Source organism: Dendrobates tinctorius, unplaced genomic scaffold (genome assembly GCF_039654945.1).
Source record: "Dendrobates tinctorius isolate UK_male_01 unplaced genomic scaffold, ASM3965494v1 ptg000022l, whole genome shotgun sequence".
Classification (NCBI taxonomy): Eukaryota; Metazoa; Chordata; class Amphibia; order Anura; family Dendrobatidae; genus Dendrobates; species Dendrobates tinctorius.
Window position 1 is genome coordinate 92,248,466 of NW_027361690.1, and position 20,915 is coordinate 92,269,380.

Sequence of the window (20,915 nt, forward strand, 5' to 3'; positions counted from 1 at the left end):
GGACGCTCAGTTCTGTGTCAAGCCTAGCTAGAAGTAGAGAAAACCAGAACTGGCCGCTGGTTATTAGTGGATATCCTGACAAATACTTTGCGGTCGGCATTGGCGTGTACATATGAAAATAGTTCTGTAAATATAAGTATGTTCTCTTATTAAAAGGCACATGGAAGTGTAAAACCAGAGCTCATGAAATCTATTATTTTGTGTTGCTAATCCATCTTCCGAGTCTTGGTAATTGGTACTTGGTACTTGCCAATGCAAAGTACATGGCAGGTATTAAAATGAAAGAGTGGATTGTACATTACAGCGGAAAAAAACAACAACCAAGAAATAGAAGAAGTTTCTTTTTATTGGTAATGGAGTTCCACAAGATTAGAAAATGTGTCACGGGTTTACAGCGACAGAGAGGAGCCAGAAGACCACAGCGTCTGTTTTCTCCTTCTCCTGCACTGATTAGAAGCACTTTACCTTCATATTAAACGGTACAGGTTCCTTTTAGTATTGCAGGGGTTAATCTCAGTTGAGAGCTCCTGGAAGCTTTCCTGCATTAAGGTTCTCAGCTGTGCACTGTTAGCCATTCCCATCTCCTATATAATCTGGGCCCTGGCTAGCACTGATTCATAAATCTAGCTTATGCTGCATGGTTAATAGATTGTGGTTGGTGGTAGTTGTTGGAGAAGGCTTTTGGTGGATTTATGTGAGACTGTTGCTAGGTTTTGGGTGTGTTCTAATTCCACTCCTTCTCCTACTTTGGTTTTACCCCATCCTCTACTCCCCGCTGTTTACCTCTGCCTGTGTGAGTATATTTGTATGATTGGTATTTTCCTTTATCCCTGTTCATATTACCTTGTTAGTCTGGTTGGTGTATTACGGTACACTACTTCCCTCTTCCCTGGGTGGGGGAAGGGTACAGGTTGAGGGCAGATTCAGGAGCTAAGGCAAGGTACAGGGCCCCGGTGTCTTCACCATTAGACGTTATCCAGGGAACAGGGCGAGTTAGGGCGCCCCTAGCGTTAGGGATAGAGAAGGAGCCTCTGGTCCTGGGACACCCAACATGGCTGCTTTCTTGAAAAACAGCCCTGTTGCTGTTCACAGATTTTGTGGTTTTGCCATCCTTCCCAGTTTACATCAATGCAATACCAGACCATATACAGTTATAGACATAGTGTCACGATCCAGGTTGGATCTGACAGATTAAATGCACAAAGTAACCTTTTTTTTCCTTTGGCTGTGTGCCAAGGGTGGTTTTGCCCCCGGTGGCCATTAGGGTCATTGCACTTTGGTTACCTTAGTTTGTGCACGTAATTATGTAACAGGTGTGATTGCTCTATAAGAGAGTATCAGGTGTGTTAATCACTGTTGGTGATAAGTTCCTCATTTGCAAGCAAGTCTGGGTAAAGAATGGAGCTGAAGGAGAGTCACTGGCAGCTCAGTCAGAGTGCTGGAGTAGGAGCTATGGTGTCTGCAAGGAGGGCTGGCATGGATTGGTGGAGTGGCAGCTATGGTGTAGAGCTGCACTCAGAATGCTGGACTCAGTTGCGGAAAGCTGGACTCAAAATGTTGGACTCTTTGGCAGAAAAGCTGGACTCATTTGCTGGACTCTGTTTCTGGACAGCTGCACGCAGGTGTGGACTCTGTTTGCTCCAAGGCTGCACTATGGTGCTGAGAAGATCCGTTGCTGGACAGTGCACCCAGATGATGGACTCGGTGAAGGAAAAGATGCACGCAGGTGGTGGGCTCTGTTGCTGGGAGCGTAAGCAACAGAGCAAAGCTAAGTGGTGGTCCCTTGTTTTGTCACTTTTCCTTATGTGTGTTTAGTGCAGTGGTGGGATTAGTTTCCGCACCGACCAATTCCCTAGCGAGGGTTTAGGTGCAGGGCGAGTCAGGGTTTTGAGGTTCCTGATCGGCGCCCGGTGCGGAACCGGCCTAGGGAACGTTAGGAGTGTAGAGACACTGACTCAGGGGAGTGCAGGAGGTCTCCACTTCCCCGTTCCCTATCGCAGGGCCACCATTGTTATTGTTACCCAGGTTTTCCCTATTCCCTTGTCTTATTGTATTAGTTACCGACCTGCGGGCCGCGTCACATAGGACAATTACACGTGCCGCGTCCTGTTGTATCAGTTATCGGCCTGCTGGCCGTGTTACTCAGGACGGGGCACGTGACACAAAGCAGCCATATTTCCTAATCCTCAACAAACCCTTAAAAAAATAAAAAACCCTCATCCTTGTCTATAAATGTATGTATTAGATATAATCTGTTTCGGATTGATGGCCAGATACAGTGATTTCATACATGTGTTCCTTCTTGTTGGTCCCATAGTGAACACTAGTAAACCAGAGGAGGAAATTGATAAATTGTTAGTAATGTGATTTCTTTATGGCATAAGCAGGGAGAACAGTAAGAAACTAGATTACCGTATTTGGACTCCTCCATGTTTACACCACAAAGCAAAATGGATCTAATTAATGCTTTTGTCTTATGATTTTTGCTTAGTCGGTTCATATATCTGCCCTGCTAGAGCTGTTGTGGTGAAGGAGCATTATTGTCAACTGGTAGAAATAGCGGCAGCTCAGTTGTGGAGCAGTAGGCCGTAGCACTTCAAGAAACAGATCTGTAAAATATTGAAGTGAGCAGCCTTTACAGGGAATCTGTCAGTAGGATTGTCCCTCTTAAGCTGTCTATAACGTCATGTAAGTCATAGGAAGCTAAATAAAATGATACCTTCATATTTGCTATCTGATGTCTTGTTTCAGAGAAGTCCACGATTTTCTTACATGTAAATGAGCTGTTCAGGGCTATGGCTCGGACACTGATCTAATTGAGAATCTGCCTCCAGAGCTTGTTTTTAAGAAAATGAGGAGGTATTTGGAAGTCGCCTTGCTACACTTGTAAGGAGAGCTTTAAACTAGAACAACATGGGAAGGGAAGCAAAAGACCAGAAAAAGCCATACACCTGACAAATGCTACTGAGAACTCTGCTATTAGAAGTGGAAAGGAAGAACAAAGACGAAAGAATCTAATTAAAAAAAATATTGGAGAAAGAGAAACCAATCACAAACTAAAATGTTTCTATACTAATGCACAAAGCATGGGCAACAAACAAGGAGAATTGGAACTACTAACACAGGAAAAGAAATATGATGTCATTGGAATCACTGAAACTTGGTGGGACAATACACATGATTGGAATACAAGACTAGAAGGATACAACTTATTTGCAAGAAACAGACTTGATAAACGAGGAGGGGGTGTCGCATTGTATGTTAGAAATGCGTATATCTGCACAGAGATTGAAGCTTCAGAGACTGGGAGTTCTGTGGAAACTGTTTGGGTAAGAATACAAGGACAGAACAATGGAAAGGACACCATTGTAGGCATTTACTACAGGCCGCCTGTGCAAGCTGAAGATATGGATGAACTCTTTATGCATCAAATGGCCAAGTTCTCCAAAAAATATGACATAGTTGTCATGGGAGATTTCAACTATCCAGACATTTGTTGGGAATCTCTCTCAGGCAAAACTAACAGGTCAAGGAAATTCTTATCCTCTCTTGCTGACAACTTTATCTTCCAAAAGGTAAAGGAGAAAACAAGGGGAACTGCTACCTTGGATCTAATCCTTATAAACAGGGAGGAAATGGTTGAGGAGGTAAAAGTGGCTGGGACCCTAGGAGGTAGCGACCATGCTATTTTAGAATTTTGGATAACTAGAGGCGGAAGACCTGTGAAGACTCAGACGTCAAGGTTAGATTTCAGAAAGGCAGATTTTAAGGGATTCAGAAAGAGAATTGGAGGGATCCAATGGCTGGATATCCTTAAAGACAAAAATGTCCAGGAAGGATGGGAAATCTTGAAAAATGAAATTCTCAAAGCACAGTTGTTAACAATTCCGAAAAGAGGGAAGAATAGGAAGCATTTAAGGAAACCAGGATGGATGAACACAGAACTTAAGCACATGCTAAAAAGGAAGCAAAAAATGTTTATAAAATGGAAAGAAGGAGGCATATCTAAAGAAGAATATAATGCTGTCTGCAGAACCTGCACGGCACAAATCAGATTACTAAAGCTGAAAATGAATTGAGGCTTGCAAGAGATGTCAAAAGCAATAATAAAGGATTTTGGGGATATGTCAAAAGTAAAAGAAAAGTCAAAGATGCTATAGGATTTTTACAGGATGAAAATGATGAAATGGTAAGACAGGATGTTGAGAAGGCTGAACTTTTAAATTCCTATTTTGCATCTGTTTTCTCTCAGAAAGGAAATGTAACATCAACTGTTATTCACTGTCCTATTAAGGGAATAGAAGAATCCAGGATATCTATAAACAGAAAGATAGTGAGGAAACACTTAGCTAACCTAAATGTATTCAAGTCTCCAGGTCCAGATGAATTACACCCCAGAGTACTGAAGGAGATAGCAGAAGAAATTTTTGAACCCCTCTCCATAATCTTTGAAAATTCTTGGAGAACAGGAGAAGTGCCAGAAGACTGGAGAAGAGCAAATGTTGTTCCTATCTTCAAAAAGGGGAAGAAGGTGGACCCAGGCAACTATAGGCCGGTGAGTCTGACTTCTATACCAGGAAAGATCTTTGAACAAATTATTAAACAACATGTATGTCAATACCTGGATAAGAATGAAGTGATTAAACAGAGTCAGCATGGGTTTGTAACTAATAAGTCATGTCAGACTAATTTAATTTCCTTCTATGATGGTATTACTGATTGGGTGGATCAAGGAAATGCTGTAGATATAGTATATCTTGACTTCAGCAAAGCATTTGACAAAGTCTCTCATACAATCCTTATTGAAAAAATGACTAAGTATGGAATGGACAAGGCAACTGTTAGGTGGATTCATAACTGGCTTAGTGATCGGACCCAAAGAGTGGTCGTAAATGGCTGCACATCCAGTTGGAAGAATGTCTCAAGTGGGGTACCACAGGGCTCTGTCCTGGGCCCTGTATTGTTCAACATCTTTATCAACGATTTAGATGAAGGAATTGAGGGTAAACTGATTAAATTTGCTGATGACACAAAGCTAGGAGGGATAGCTAATACTAGAGAAGAGAGAGAGAGGATTCAAAAAGATTTAAATAAACTGGAGAAGTGGGCAGCAACTAACAGAATGGTTTTTAACAGGGAGAAATGCAAAGTACTACATCTGGGCAATAAAAATGAAAAAAGCATATATAGAATGGGAGGAATAGGGCTAAGTGACAGCACATGTGAAAAAGACTTGGGTATACTAATAGATCACAGACTGAATATGAGTCAACAGTGTGATGCAGCAGCAAAAAAGGCAAATGCAATTCTAGGATGTATTAACAGAAGCATACAGTCTAGATCACGTGAAGTAATTATTTCCCTCTACTCCTCTTTGGTCAGACCTCATCTGGAATATTGTGTCCAATTTTGGGCACCACATTTTAAAAAAGACATCAACAAACTGGAGCAAGTTCAGAAAAGAGCGACCAGAATGGTGACCGGTCTGCAAACCCTGTCTTATGAGGAAAGGTTGCAGGATTTGGGAATGTTTAGTTTGCAAAAGAGAAGACTGAGAGGAGACTTAATAGCTGTCTACAAATATCTAAAGGGCTGTCACATTGTAGAAGGATCAACTTTATTCTCATTTGCACAAGGAAAGACTAGAAGCAATGGGATGAAGCTGAATGGGAGGAGACACAGATTAGATATTAGAAAAAACTTTTTGACAGTTAGAGTGATCAATGAGTGGAACAGGCTGCCACGAGAAGTGGTGAGTTCTCCTTCAATGGAAGTCTTCAAACAGAGGCTGGACAGACATCTAACTGGGATGATTTAGCGAATCCTGCTTTGAGCAGGGGGTTGGACCAGATGGCCCAGGAGGTCCCTTCCAACTCTACGATTCTATGATTCTATGAGTTACCAGTGTGAGACAGGCAACTAACACAGAACAGGAGAACTGAACTTTGAGGTCTCCTTACAAACACATTTGCTGCAGCTCTCACAGCTCTGCTGTATTACAGCACTGTCTGCCTATGAGATGACGCTGAGAGGAACCTGCAGATGTCAGGTATACACAGTTCTGCAGTGAGATCAGAGATTGGCCATTACACAACACACTGGTAACGCCTCCTTATATTTATTATAATCTCTGGAGACAGATTCTCATGCAGATTAGTGTTCGGTCCTTAGCCCTGAACAGCTCACTTACTAATAAGAAAAATGTGGATTTCTCCGGAATAAGGCTGGTTTCACACTAGTGTTTTTTAGCGCTGCGCTTCGTGCGCTTCCATGCACATGCGTCCTGCACCCCTATCTTTTACATGGGGGCGCATGGACTAGTGTAAGCACGCATTCATATGCGTTTCGTGCACATGCGTTTGTTGTAGTGCGCGCCAGACGCAACGTGTTGCATTTTTGGTCTGTCCGACCTGTCTCAAAAAAACGCTTGCGCACGGAATGCGCAAAAAAATCACATTACAGTCTATGGGAACGCACGCCTGTATTTAAAATCGCATGCGTTTTAAGAGTTAACTTGGCTAGAAACTGGTTAAAACGCATGTGCCTTAAAAACGCAAACACATACAAAACACATGATGCGTTTTTTGCATGCGATTCTATTGCGCACGAAGCGCAGCGCTAAAAAACGTTAGTGTGAAACTAGCCTGACATCGGATCGCAGATAAGAAGGTATCATTTTATTTAGCTTCCTATGAACTACGTGCCCATATTGATAGTTTAGGAGGGTGGATCCTACTGACAAATTCCCGTTAAAGAGTTCTTCCACACAGAACTTGTGTTTCGCTGCTCTTTTTTCCCTGAACAAGTTAAAACTTTTTTTTTTTTTTTTTTTTTGTAGAACATACCAGTCCAATATATACAGGATCTTGTTATCCATTCTTGTTGAGTGTGCGGTTCCTCTTCCTCAGCATTCTACCATCATTATAGGTGCTGGAACTTCTTCACTCACTTCCCCAGGAAATTTGGAAGGTCTCCATCTCTCCCATGTATCTTTCACTATTATGTTGCAAACTCTCTGCCGTAATGATCTGTCGGTCACGGTCAGTGGGTTTGTTCATTATATGGGGGATTGCATGTGTGATGGAGGCTGAAGAGTTGCCTGAACATCCTCTTTTCCAACCAGTTGATATGATAATTATCGGTGCAGGGAGACTCCTCTGGCAGCAGATGCTGCAGTGGTAAAGTGTCTGCTGTCCCTGGAAGGATTTTCACATATGTTAATTGTCACATTTTTCCTCTTGTCCACTGAATTCTTTTTTTTAACTTCTTAAATTATTATCATTATTATTATTATTATTATTATTTTCACGGATAAGCCAAGTATCCCCCCCCCCTTACATTGTAACATTGCTTAATTTGTACTCGCATCGTGTGCTATCATCCCGTCGTTCCTGCCTGTTACCTATTAGGTTAGGGTAAGTTTAATTTAGGAAGATATTGTAATTTCTTGAAATGTATTTCTTTTATTCCCTTGTTATAGTAAAGTAAAAAGCTATACTCCTAAGGTGGCATCGTTGCAGGCTACATTCCCATCATGAGCTTTTGGTGTGTTTTTGATGTTGCAGATTTTGGCAGAATTTCTGCACCTATTAGGTAAATTAGGTTACTTGTGTTTTTTTACCTGCTTTTGTTATTGCACGACGGTTTTTGTCTCGTGTGGGTATGTCATGTTTTAAATTAAGAGTGCACAAACTTTTTTGGTCCGTGGGCCACACTTTAAATTAAAAGCGTATTACTTTCTGTGACATATCGAAAGCATATATAAAAATAAGCAAAAGATAAAGCCATAGGTCCTTATTGAAAAAATGGTCTGTGCATGCACATGGACAACACACGGTCCGATAATACTCTCATCTAAACAATCCCTTTAAATGTAAAGCACGGTTCTTTCACCGGGAAGCAGCGTGGAAGCCATAGAATATGCCCACCATCAGTGGATGTTTGCAAGCAGCAATGTCGTGGTCACTGAATGGAAACGTTGTCACCCCCATCACTGGCATGCCGCGTTAGGCCCGTGCTGAGTGTAGGTGGATGTTTGGTTTGTGGTCGGCTCTCGGAGGTGGCAGTGCCCTCAGAATTTGCATTTCTTTGAACAACGCCAACTTTCATACGCTGCTGATCGCTGTTCAGCTGAGCCGGAAACAGCTTGAGCTTTTCAGAGGTTTGTGCTTTTTCCTTTTGATGTGCGCACAAAGCTTGTGCAAGTTAGGACGTCCGCGCCAATGAAAACTGTATTTACTTAAATGGCTGGGAGTTGTAGTCCATCCTTATTACAAGTGTATTCTGCTATAAGCCCACCTTTAATGGTGTCACAAATGAAGAAGAATTAATTCATCACGTCCAGTCCTCCATCATGTAAGAGAGGGTCTTCAATAGTCCAATCTGGTCCTATTTTTTGGCACATACATGATATGGACTGAAAATACAGCAGTATAATTGCATCTTAGCTAAGCAAATACATTGCGGTACTGATCCGGAGGAGCTGCCTTTATTATACTCCAGAGCTGCATTCCTAATTCTGCACTGATAGGACTGGCCACTGGACCAAAAATCCCAGAAAGAGCAGAAGATTAAATGATAAAAACACAGGTTTTACGGATTATTTGCTCACAAAACTACGGTATGTATCATTCTGCTCAGCTTCCCTGCTCCATAATCTGACTGCTGCAGATTCTACAGTTTCATAGTGACAGGTTCCCTTTAATGCCCTGATGGATCTGTCCCATTAAGGGAAAAGACGTTACCCCACCTTTTTAATAGGTTTAGTGGTGGTCAATCATTTTACCAGAATAAATATCTGTTTTTTTTTCTGGCAAATTTGAAGAGATTGACGACACAGACTCCTTCACCTGTAACACATATATGTGCAAAGCTTTATTTAAGTAATTGCAATGCAAAGAGCTTACTGCTCAAAAAGAGGTTGTGTACCAATCCTAACCTGATAAAGCTGCCGGGGTGGTGTCTGACATTTTATAGCAGATGCAAGATGTAATCAGTAGTGATGAGCGAGTATACTCGTTGCTCAGGTTTTCCTGAGCATGCTCAACTGTCCGAGTATTTTGGTGTGCTCGGAGATTTAGTTTTCGTCGTCTCAGCTGCATGATTTGCGGCTGCTAGACAGCCTGAATACATGTGTGGAATGTCTGTTTGTTAGGGAATTCCCACATTTATTCAGCCTGTCTACAAGTTGCAAATCATGCAGATAAGAGGACGAAAACTAAATCTCCGAGCACACCAGAATACTCGGAGGACACCCGAGCATGCTCGGAAAACCCGAGCAACGAGTATACTCGCTCATCACTAGTAAACAGTGTTGGAGTGGGATATTTGTTCAATTGCTGTTTTCACATGTGGTAGGAGGTCGGAGAATGCGAGTTGCAAATATATAGCAGGAAAAATAGGAAAAAAAAGTCAAACTCTTATGACATTTGGGAAGTATAAAGAATGTGCATGCTCTCTCCAAAATGAAGAAAGACTCCTCAGAATGTGGGGTCACACAGGCTCATTGTCACAGGAAAGGCAGCCTGCAGGTCACAAGATAGAGATCCCACCTCATCTGTTCTCTTATATCTTTATCATGTTAAAATACATTAAAATTGAGCTTGACGTTTCGCAGTTACCAGTTGTTTCCTCAAGAGTCTCCAGTAGTTCAAGTTGAAACTTAGTTTGTTCTAAGGTAGGTTTACATGAAGCGCTTGACTATTTCTTTTAGCCAAATTAGGGCTGTTGGAATCTATAAGTAGCATTCACATATAGGCCGTTCTTTTATGTTTGGGCCGGATAGAGCTCTGGATAAGTTGTGCACTTTGTCCAGCTGTCTGCTGTGCTCGGCTGGTCGTAGATATGTTGTGAAGAGGGTTTCTCTATCCAGCTTAGGGAGGAGTCCAGTGTCACACGTAATTGGTCATAAAACTGACTTTGAAGTACATTTCGTCATTTCTTTCCCTCCATCATTATTTTCCATACTAAGGGGGACATAAAAACCTGTATATACTGTAGACTAGAAACTGAGGGTCCTTACTTGCTGATTTTGCAATTTGATATGTGGTATGTTAAAGTGATTACCTGCCACACGTGGAGCGAATTCAGACAGCTGCTGTAACCCTCCCTCCAGATTAACCTCACATGTAAGGCTATACCTAAGAAGAGTTATGTTGTCACTTTTCTGACTAATCTCACCTGTCACTACTGTCAGCCTGATAGCAAGGCCTCCGATCACAGTCAATTCATACAATAAATGCCTTGAAAGCCCAATCTGAGGATGATGTAAGTTTCCTTAGGTTTTCTGGAATTCATTAGGCTGCTCACGATAGACAACTCATTGTGGTCGCCTGTGTAATGATGGGAAAGAGGTGCTGGCAATTAACCATTTCTTCAATCAGTGCATGGATAGATCTGCATTCTGGCCTCAGGGAGGAAAACTGGTAGTAAATGGAGACCTGTTGAGTTTTTGCAGGGTGGGCTGGCCTCACTATAAGGCCGCGTTCACACATTCAGTATGTGGTCAGTATTTTACATCCGTATCTGTAAGCCAAAACCAGGAGTGGAACAATCAGAGGAAAAGTATAAAAGTAACACGTCACCACTTCTGGATTTGGATGACTAATACTGATGTGAAATACTGACCGTGTGAACGTGGCCCATATTGAAGTGTTCTTTAGTTTACATCTAGCATCATTATTCTGTAAGGTTGTCAGAGTCAGTTCTTAGTGAAAACGGATATCTATGTTCAGGTGTAAAACAAAGTGATACTTTATGCTTTCAGGTTTTGGTGCATTGCAGAATGTTATAAAGGGTTCGTTCTCTTGTTGAACACATGCACAGACCAAGTATTATCCCTATGCAATCCTATTTGTGTGTGCCTCTGTATAATACTATTAAGACATCATTACTGGAGGTCTGATAATCTGTGGTGTAGGTGTAGCTGGGAATCACTATATTGCTATATTAATCATTTTGTTCTTTTATAGCTTTTGGTAAAATAAAAAAAAAAATCAGGAGCATAGACAACTTTTCCTAATAGCCAAGTTTCCTTCGATAGACCGATGCATATCTCGTTAAATGTGGTGGTGTTCTTCTTGAAGCAGCCAGTGCTTGATAATCTCATTAAAGGGAACCTGTCAGTCATTTCATGCTGCTCAAACCACAGAGAGCATGAGTCACAGAGCCTGACTGCAGCAAGTATCTGGTGTTTCAGAGAAAGCATAGTTCAAAGGGAATCAGTCACCAGGTCATTACTCCCTCATCTGAGAGCAGCATAATGTAGGAAAAGAGACCCTGATTCCAACGATGTGTCACTTAGTTTATTGGGTGCAGCAGTTGTGACACAATCAGAGTTGTTAGATGTGGCATGTAGCAGAGCTCAAACGCTAACCCTGCCCACACTACAGCTTTCTCTGTGTATTGACAGTGAGCTGCTGATCAGAGGAATGTGGTGTGGTCGGACCAGGGCTCATGTGCGCCATGGACTGAGCAGTGATAATCTCCTGATGATAAAACCTTAATTGTATGGCAACAACAGCACACAGACCAGTAAGTGACGCATCCCTAAAATCTGTGTCTCAGCCCCTACATCATGCTGCCTCCAGATTACATATCAAAAAAACCTGCTGACTGATTCCCTTTAAACATCTAGTCCAGTTCTGCCCCCGGCTGTCTTCTTTCTGCGTTGCACCAGGTGATTGGCAAATTTGTAAATCACTTGGAGCGAAGCGGGAAGAAGCCGGTCAGGGGTGGGGCCGGACTGGTCTTGTCTCTAAGGTACGCATTTGGATCTTTAAACTATATACTTTCTTTGAAACACTGGAGCGTTTCAATATAAGGCTACTTTTGATGTATCAGCAACTTTTTGAACCATCGGTCAGAAAAACATTTTTCAACTTCTCTGTGACTTGATGATTTTGGTGTAAACAGCCAATTAGCAGAAAAGTCGCCCAAAAGTCAGAGGTCTAGGCCCAGCCTAAAACATATGTGCTGCCAGGCTCTGATCCATGCCGCCTCTGGCTCGGGCAGCTTAGATCCAGTGACAGGTTCCCTTTAAGGACGATTGCTATGCATGTGAAGCCAGTCATAGTAAAGCATGCGAAAATAAAGTGATGTCAGGAAACCCATTCAAACGCTTCAGAAAGAAAAAAAAAAAGTGAATTTTGGAATGTAAGTGATTGTGAAATAGCTGGTGTTGGTGACATTGCCTGGCTTGCTGGCATACGGTCTGACAGCGCTTTTTAGCATCGCTCGTGCTGTGTTTGCCGTGTTTTGGCAGTCTACCTTCCCAACCAATTTTAATATTCCCATAAATCTGGTATGAAGCAACTTTGCTAAGGGTCTAATTTAAAATATTTCCCATTTGTTTTGTTTTCACAGCTCCTGTAAAGACTATGTGTTTCCATGGTAACAGACGGCGTGTTCTGTGTAGTGTAACCCTGCAGCCTTGCGTTTTTTCCCATTTGTCCCCTACGTTGCGCTGCCGTGCACTTGGTAGATTAGCTATCAGTAGAGGGGCGCATATATGGCAGCATCAACCCAGGATCTGACTGTCTGTTACTGCAGGTACATCGAAACTGGAGAAGCAAATAGAAAACAATGTTTAGAAATGTGGACACAGGCCGCTGTTATGCTAAGGTGATGATGTAATACCATGGCATAAACTGTCCTTGTTCCTGATCAGTTTATAAGCCCTCCTTTCTCCCATGGTATACAGAACGTGTGTAACACTTGGGCTTACTTGGCAGACGCCGAGGCCTTGTGATACACAGCCGGAGCCCTCAGCTGCCAGTCACCCAGGGACCAGACAGCATGGTCATGGTGACCTTCGGTATAGTTTCAGGAAGATATGCTATGTGTGAGCTAAGAAACAGCAAAAACATTAGAGTATAATTTCTTCCCTAATATTTAAACTACATTTCTAGTAAAAAAAAAAAAAAGAACAGGTCTTGCTGTCCCAGAGTCTTCAGAACTGGCATGAAAGGCAATCTGTTACAATAATTGGGACTTATATGATCCCAAACCTAATTCTAAGGTGTTAAAAGAACATTAAAGGGAGTATGGTAGCAGGTTTTGTTATGTAATCTGAGAGCAGCATAATGTAGGGGCAGAGACCCTGATTCCAGCGATGTGTTACTTAGCTGTGTTTTGCTGTTGCAATAAAATCAGTATTTTATCAGTACAGGACTAGGTGTATCATAGCTCATAGTCCAACCTCACCCCCACTATTGTTTAGCAGCTTTCTGTCAATATAGCTTGTACACAGAAAGCTGCTGATCAGTGGTGTGGGCGGGGCATACACAGCTCAGCATTCTGAGCTCTGCACGAACTGCAGCAGATAATACAGGGATTGTATCACAACCGCTGCACCCAGGAAACCAAGAGATGCATCGCTGGGAATCAGGGTCTTGTCCCTACATCATGCTGCTGTCAGATTACCTGCTGACATATTCTCTTTAAAGACAGGGCAACTCTTTGCCATGTGTCACATCGGTTTTGCCAGGCGAAGATACAAACCGCCAGAAGTTTCTTCTTAAGCAGGCATTCCATGGTGACCATTGGGATAAATTTGTCCATTTACTACAGTGAAAGCACAAGTCTATCAGAACTTCCCTCCCTGCTGGCTAACAGAGGGGGTTTCAGAGTGGAGACAGCCCATTCTATGATATCCATATGCCTTAAAAAGCCATACGGACAAGGGGGTGTCTTTGCAGAATCAGGTTTCCCACCAAAGCAGGACTTGTTGTACTTTTTAGCTCCATTTCTATGGCGAAAGTAAGTAAATGTGCGTCTTTTCCCCGAGGACTAGCAGAGTCTTACTGTTGTGATTGGTGGGGTCCCAGCTTGTGTTATGTAGTGTCGCATTTGAATTACCCCTTAAACATGACTTTTTGAGCTTTTTTTTTGTTAGATGAATGATGTACGGATAAATGATTATCGTAATTCTCCCTTGTGTCAATTCAACATTTTACACGTATTTACTGACTTGTAAGAGCTGGCACAAAGCTGGCTAAGACATCCAATATAAGGTGCCGACCAGGGGCCAGATTCCCAGCGTATTGGCATAACCTGTTCACGACCATACCCAGAATCGTCCCTATTAGTTAGCCACACGTCTCCCCTGCCTTTAATAATACTGGCGGTGTGTGCAGTGGGATTTTTGGTTTGTTTTTGTTCGGAGAAAAAAAAAGGAAAATCTTTTTGATGAACAGTTGATTTGATTTATAAGGAAATGTGTCTGGGCACATGCTATTTTATTGAGCGTCCATTTTCTGACCACTATTACAGGAAATGTTATTTTGGCCCTAGATGAAAATGTTCTGGGCTTGGTAGAAATTCTGCAGTTACTGGAAGGACTCTGTAGCGGCACTGACTAACTGCTTTATATTAAAACTTTAGGCAGATGGAAACTATTCCAGTCATACATTCCATAAGGTTACAGCCCAGCACACTGCTAATAGCAGAGGAAATTAGGAACTTTCTATCGCATTGTTGCTTCATGCATAGAAGATACCCATACACAGGTGCCATTGTGTAGACCAGATGGAAGCCACATATTTCTGTTCTTCTTGTGCATGCTTTCTTTATTCTCCCAAGTCCTACTCATAAGGATCTAGGAAGCTGAGGTCTATCCTGCTGTTTGCAGAGCCTTTGCACTAAAGGCTGATCCAGCTGCCCCATATATACTGCATTGTTATGGGGCAGACACACGAGCTACAATCTATCCTTCCCTCCTTGACATTGCACAGTTGTACCACTTTCCTCGCCACCTACTAACAGAAGCTTAGATCAGAACTCTCTTGGTCACCTCTGAACATGAGATACTAATCATCAGTTGCCTCACCGGCACTGAGACACGGGGTGGTCATTGAGTATGAGATTGTGACTACTCGCTGTCCCTACATAGTCTGTTGCCACCCTGTTAGGCTGAACAGACAAATCTTAAGAAATGGTCTTTTCCATAACTGGAATAACGATTCATTGTAGGAATTGAGGTTTGGTGTAATGCATATACTAATATACTCAATCGTAGAAAAACCACCATGGTTACTTACCGGTAGCCGGTTTTTCCAGAACCCATGACAGCACCACCTGAGAGAGGGATCCGCCCCGCCAGGACAGGAACCTACTGAGACATAAGGGGCGGCACCTCTCCCCCGCTTCAGTTGGGTTACAGAGCATTGAGAGGACTTCCCGGTTAGTTACATGTTTAATCCAACACCACAACACTCAAAACACCCTACTAATTGTGCACACCCATACAGTGAAAAAGGGGGGGAATGTACGGGTGCTGTCATGGGTTCCGGAAAAACCGGCTACCGGTAAGTAACCATGGTGGTTTTCCCTTCACCCATGACAGCACCACCTGAGAGATTTTTGGAGACTTCGAAACACCTTAGGGAGGGACCACCGCTTGCAGCACCCTTCTACCAAAGGTTAAGTCAGCAGAGGAGGATAGATTTAATCTATAGTGCTTAAAGAAGGTTGAAGGTGAGGCCCAGGTAGCGGCCTTACAAATCTGTTCGATTGATACCTCTGCCTTTTCAGCCCAGGAGGTCGCCACGGCTCTGGTGGAATGAGCCTTGATGCCGTCAGGAATCGGGATACCACTAGCTGAATAGGCTACACTAATGGCTTCCCTAATCCATCTAGCAATAGTCCCTTTTGAAACCCCATAGCCTTTCCTGGCACCCTGAAAAGCTACGAATAAGGACTGTGACCTCCTCCACTGGCTAGTGGCAGATATATATTCTACGAGAGCCCTTTTAACATCCAGACTATGGAATTTTTCCTCCCCTAGATTTTTTGGATTTTCGCAAAAGGATGGAAGGACAATTTCCTGACCCCGATGGAAATCTGATACTACCTTGGGCAGATAACTGGGGTCTGTTCTTAATACTACCCTATCCTGAAAGACTTGCGTATAAGGAGGATTTACTGAGAGAGCCTGTAAGTCGCTTATCCTGCGGGCTGATGTGAGGGCTACTAACAGGATTGTTTTTAGGGTCAAGAACTTTAGGGGTAGCTGATGTAATGGCTCATACGGATCTTTTGTAAGGGCTTCTAACACCAGGTTTAAATCCCAGGGGGCTATTCTGGGTATTGGAATAAGCTTAGCTCTATGGCAGGATTTAATAAATCTGGCTATCCACCTATCTGATGCCAGTTTGCAATTGTAGAGCGCCCCTAGTGCCGACACCTGAACCTTAAGTGTGTTTACTGCTAATCCCATCTGCAACCCAGATTGTAAGAACTCTAGGATGGCACTAATCGGGGTTCTTTTCCTAACGGCTTACCCAAGAACTGTAGGAACTTATCCCATGTTCTGCCGTAGATGTTAGTAGTCACCGGTTTCCTGCTTTTTAGCAGAGTGGCCACCAGCCCAGGGGAGAACCCCCTATCCATTAAAAGCGACCTTTCAAATTCCACGCCGTCAGATGGAATCCTTTGACCTGAGCGAGCAATATTGGACCCTGAGCTAGTAGGTCCGGGATTTCTGGCAGAACCCATGGATCGGAGAGGGACATCTTCCGTAGCAGAGCGAACCAGGGCCTTTTTGGCCAGAATGGAGCTATTAGAATCACCCTGGCTTGATCGTTTCTGATTTTTCTTACCACAGTTGGGATCAGAGCTACTGGGGGGAACGCGTAAGCCAGTCTGAAGTTCCACTGGATGTGCAACGAGTCCACTGCCCATGGATTTTCCCTCGGGTTTAGAGAGCAGAACCTTTCTGTTTGCCTGTTGTGCTTGTTTGCAAAGAGGTCTATCACCGGTTCCCCCCAAAGCTGAATTATCTTTTGAAAAATGGACCGGTTTAGCGCCCATTCTCCTTGCCTCAGGGTATTGCGACTCAGGAAATCTGCCTCTATGTTTTCTGCCCCTTTTATGTGTAGGGCTGTCACAGAGTGTAGGTGTTCCTCTGCACTGCTCAGAATGTCTGTTGCTGCTTCCATTAAGGAGTGTGATTTTGTCCCACCTTGGTGGTTGATGTATGCCACTGCTACCTTGTTGTCTGACATGATGCGTACGTCTCGACCCTGGAGTAGCGGAATGAAGTGGCTTAGGGCCTTGCCCACTGCCCACAGTTCTCTCAGGTTGGAGGATGCCTTCCTTTCTTGAGGTGTCCAGGAACCCTGACCTATGAGGCCCCTTAGGTGTGCCCCCCACCCCGAGGAGCTTGCATCTGTTAAAATTATATCTGTCGCCTGTCTGTCCCATGGTATTCCTAAGGTCAGATTTGTCCCGTTCAACCACCAGTTGAGAGAGTCTCTGGTTTTTGAGGAAAGCTCCAGCTTCCCTTCCAAACGCCCTCTTAGCGATCTTTGTGCTCTTAGTATCTCCCCCTGGAGTTGCCGGGTGTGAAACTGAGCCCACCTGACCGCCGGAATACAGGATGTTAGGGTACCTAGTAGGGACATTGCTTTTCTTAATGTCATACATGGTTGGTTTCGGCCCGCCAAGGCCAGATTTTGTACCTTCTCTATCTTGGACTCTGGGAGCAGACACTCTTGCCTTTCTGAGTCCAGTATAAATCCTAGGAAGGTCTGTTTCTTTAGGGGTTGTAATTTTGATTTTTTGAAATTGACTATCCACCCTAACTCTTGCAAGGTGTTGATCACCTGAGTCAACTGTGCTGTACAGTGGTCCTCTGAACTGCCCACTATAAGAAAATCGTCCAGGTATGGTATTATGACCGTATCGTGAATCCGGAGAAAGGCTGTCACTTCCGCTATGACCTTGGTGAAGACCCTCGGGGCTATGGATATGCCAAACGGAAGAGCCCTGAACTGAAAGTGCCTTAGTGTGCCCTGAATATAAAGCGCTACCCTCAGGTATTTCTGGTAATCTGGATGGATAGGGATGTGATAATACGCATCCTTTAAATCGACTACGGCCATGAAGCAATCTTGATGTAGCAGCTTCACTGCCGTAGTCACTGATTCCATCTTGAAGGTCGGGTTCCTTATCCAAAGATTGAGGCGTCTGAGATTTATGATTGTCCTGAACGACTGATCCGGTTTTTTTATTAGAAAAAGGGGTGAATAAAACCCCTTTCCTTCCTGTAAGCGTGGCACCTCGGACAGTACCCGCTTGTCTATCAGGCTCAGGATTTCTGTTTCTAAGGCCAGTTGTTCTTCGGTCATCTTCCTGATAGGTGTGATGACGACCACGGGTTTTGGCTGACGAATAAAGGGGATTTTCAGGCCTTCTTTTAGGATGCTCAGAATCCAGGTATTGGAGGAGATCTTTTCCCAGGCCTGGAAAAAGAGTGCCAATCTCCCTCCTACTGGAATACCGGCGTCATTGTGGTGACTTTTTTGAGGTGGAGGTGCCTCCACCAAACATAAACCCTGATTCTTTCTTTCTTTTATCCTCCCATCTTCTCCTGTCAGCGGGAGGACGCCCTCTATTGAATCTCCCCCTCCGAAAGGGCTGTCTCCTCTGATCCATAGGGAATCTGGGGAAGCCTTTTTTCTTATCGCCTGCTTTCTCCAGAATATCGTCCAAGTTCTTGCCGAACAGGAATCGACCATCGCAGGGGAGAGAGCACAATTTGGCCTTGGACTGAAGGTCACCCGGACAGCCCTTAAGCCATAACGCGCGTCTAGCAGCATTTGATAGTGATGCTGCTCTGGCTGTCAATCGCATAGAGTTCGCCGAGGTATCTGCCAAAAAAGCCGCTGCCCCGTGCAAGAGATACATGTCTGATAAGATCTTCTCTCTTGGGACCCTTGACGCCAGCTTCTCTTCTAACTGCTGCAGCCAGATCATGAGGGAGCGTGCCGTGCAGGTGCCCGCTATCGCCGGCTTTAGACCTCCTGCTGTCGCTTCCCATGCGTGCCTCAAATATGAGTCCGCTTTTTTGTCCAGCGGGTCTCTAAGAACCCCTGCATCTTCCAAGGGCAGGGCCGACCTTTTGGAAGATCTGGACACCGCTGCATCTATTTTTGGGACTTTGTCCCATACCTCCGTATCCTTGTATTCAAAGGGGTATCGTCTCTTAGAGGCGGATTGAAGGGCCCCCGATTTTTCAGGCTTTTTCCACTCCTTCTCAATAAGCGCCTGGATTTTCGCGTTTACTGGAAAGGTTCGTTTTTTCCTCTCCTGAAGCCCCCCAAACATGACGTCCTCTAGGGTTTTAGCCGCCCTTTCTTCCTGTAGGCCCATTGTGGTTCTAATGGCCTTTAGGAGGGCATCTGTATCTTCTACAGGGAAACATGGCTTACCCCCTGTGTCACTATCTGAGGAGTCTGAGGAGGATGATTTTTCCGCCTGAGATGATACTGACGCAGAATCTGAGGGGGAACTAGGGAAATCCTTCCTGCTTTTTTTCCCTTTTTTCAATAAGGACTTAATTGAGCCTTCCATTTCTGACCTGAGGGCAGATATTAGATTGGCTGCGAAACTAGGCGCTTCCTCCGCCATAGTCCGCTGAATGCACGAAGCACAGAGATCTTTTTGCCAGTCTCTTGCTAGGGGAGATTTACATATAGCACAACCCCTATTATTCTTCTTGCTTCCTGCTTTTCTGGGCCTTTCCTACAGGGTGAAGCATACAATAGAAAACCCCTATTAATATACTGTTAACATTCACGAAGATCACTCACCACCCGTAATCAAGGGTACCGGACTTGGAGGCTGCATTGGAGCACCTGACCCGCGCTCTTTGGACCTTGAGGAGTGCCCCGACCTGCGGCTGGGGCGACTGCTGCTTGAATGGCTTCCATGCTTCCTGCCAGAGGGCTGTGAGGGAGGCAGGGACGCTGAACGTTCCTGCTCGGACTCCATTTTGCACCGCCGATCTACAGCTGTCTTCCTCCTTTTAAATTGCATGCCTCCACCTGGTGAGCGTCTTCCTCCCCTCCCCCCTGCGACCGCCGGCTCAGCGCTTCAGAAGCCGGCGTCGCACCCGGCACCATTACACCGTCGCCTTCTGCTGACGTCAGCCGGCGCACCCAGCATTCCAAGCGCCGCTGACGTCAGCGGCCGGAAGACGCCAGCGTCTCTCCCCTACCACGGGGATCGAGATGCGGCGTGCGCGAGGGGAGGGCGGCGCGGTGGGGGCTTCCCAGAGCCACCGGGATCCCATCCACGCCCGCATGAACCCGGAGCCCCAGGGACCCCGGGGACTGCGCTTCCAGGACCCGACGGCCGGCGCTACAGGTAAGCTACCTGTTCTTCCCGCGCCGGGACGGGCCTGGGTCTTTTATCTTTTTCTTCGCCCATGACAGGCACCGCCACAGTGGGATTCCTTCCAGGACAGGAACCCAACTGAAGCGGGGGAGAGGTGCCGCCCCTTATGTCTCAGTAGGTTCCTGTCCTGGCGGGGCGGATCCCTCTCTCAGGTGGTGCTGTCATGGGTGAAGGGAAAACAAGCATCTCGCACTGCTCACTATTGACATCATGCATAATCTAGCGGTAATCCTATTCGGTATTCTAGACTTAATTGCTGCAAAGAAATGAATGATGGTCCTCACCATGAAAAGAGTCCACAAATACAAGGAAGATTGGAACACTTATCATTCCACGTTAAAATATCACGCTGTAACGCTGGTGTAGATGAGATGAATCTGTGCTGCACTTTATGCACATGCTCAGTAGTGACCAGTGCTGTGGAGTCATAGATGAGATGAATCTGTGCTGCACTTTATGTACATGCTCAGTAGTGACCAGGGCTGTGGGGTCGTAGATGAGATGAATCTGTGCTGCACTTTATGCACATGCTCAGTAGTGACCAGTGCTGTGGGATCATAGATGAGATGAATCAGTGCTGCACTTTATGTACATGCTCAGTAGTGACCAGTGCTGTGGGATCATAGATGAGATGAATCAGTGCTGCACTTTATGTACATGCTCAGTAGTGACCAGTGCTGTGGGGTCGGAGATGACTCTGTGCTGCACTTTATGTACATGCTCAGTAGTGACCAGTG

The 20,915-nt window shown here is 44.6% G+C and overlaps 1 protein-coding gene across 5 annotated transcripts in view; it reads left to right on the forward strand.

Annotated features, from left to right (window-relative positions):
• The window catches only part of SMAD3 (SMAD family member 3), a 121,935-nt gene that overhangs the window by 48,822 nt on the left and 52,198 nt on the right, over positions 1 to 20,915 (forward strand). The gene's annotated exons all lie outside the window — the stretch shown is intronic.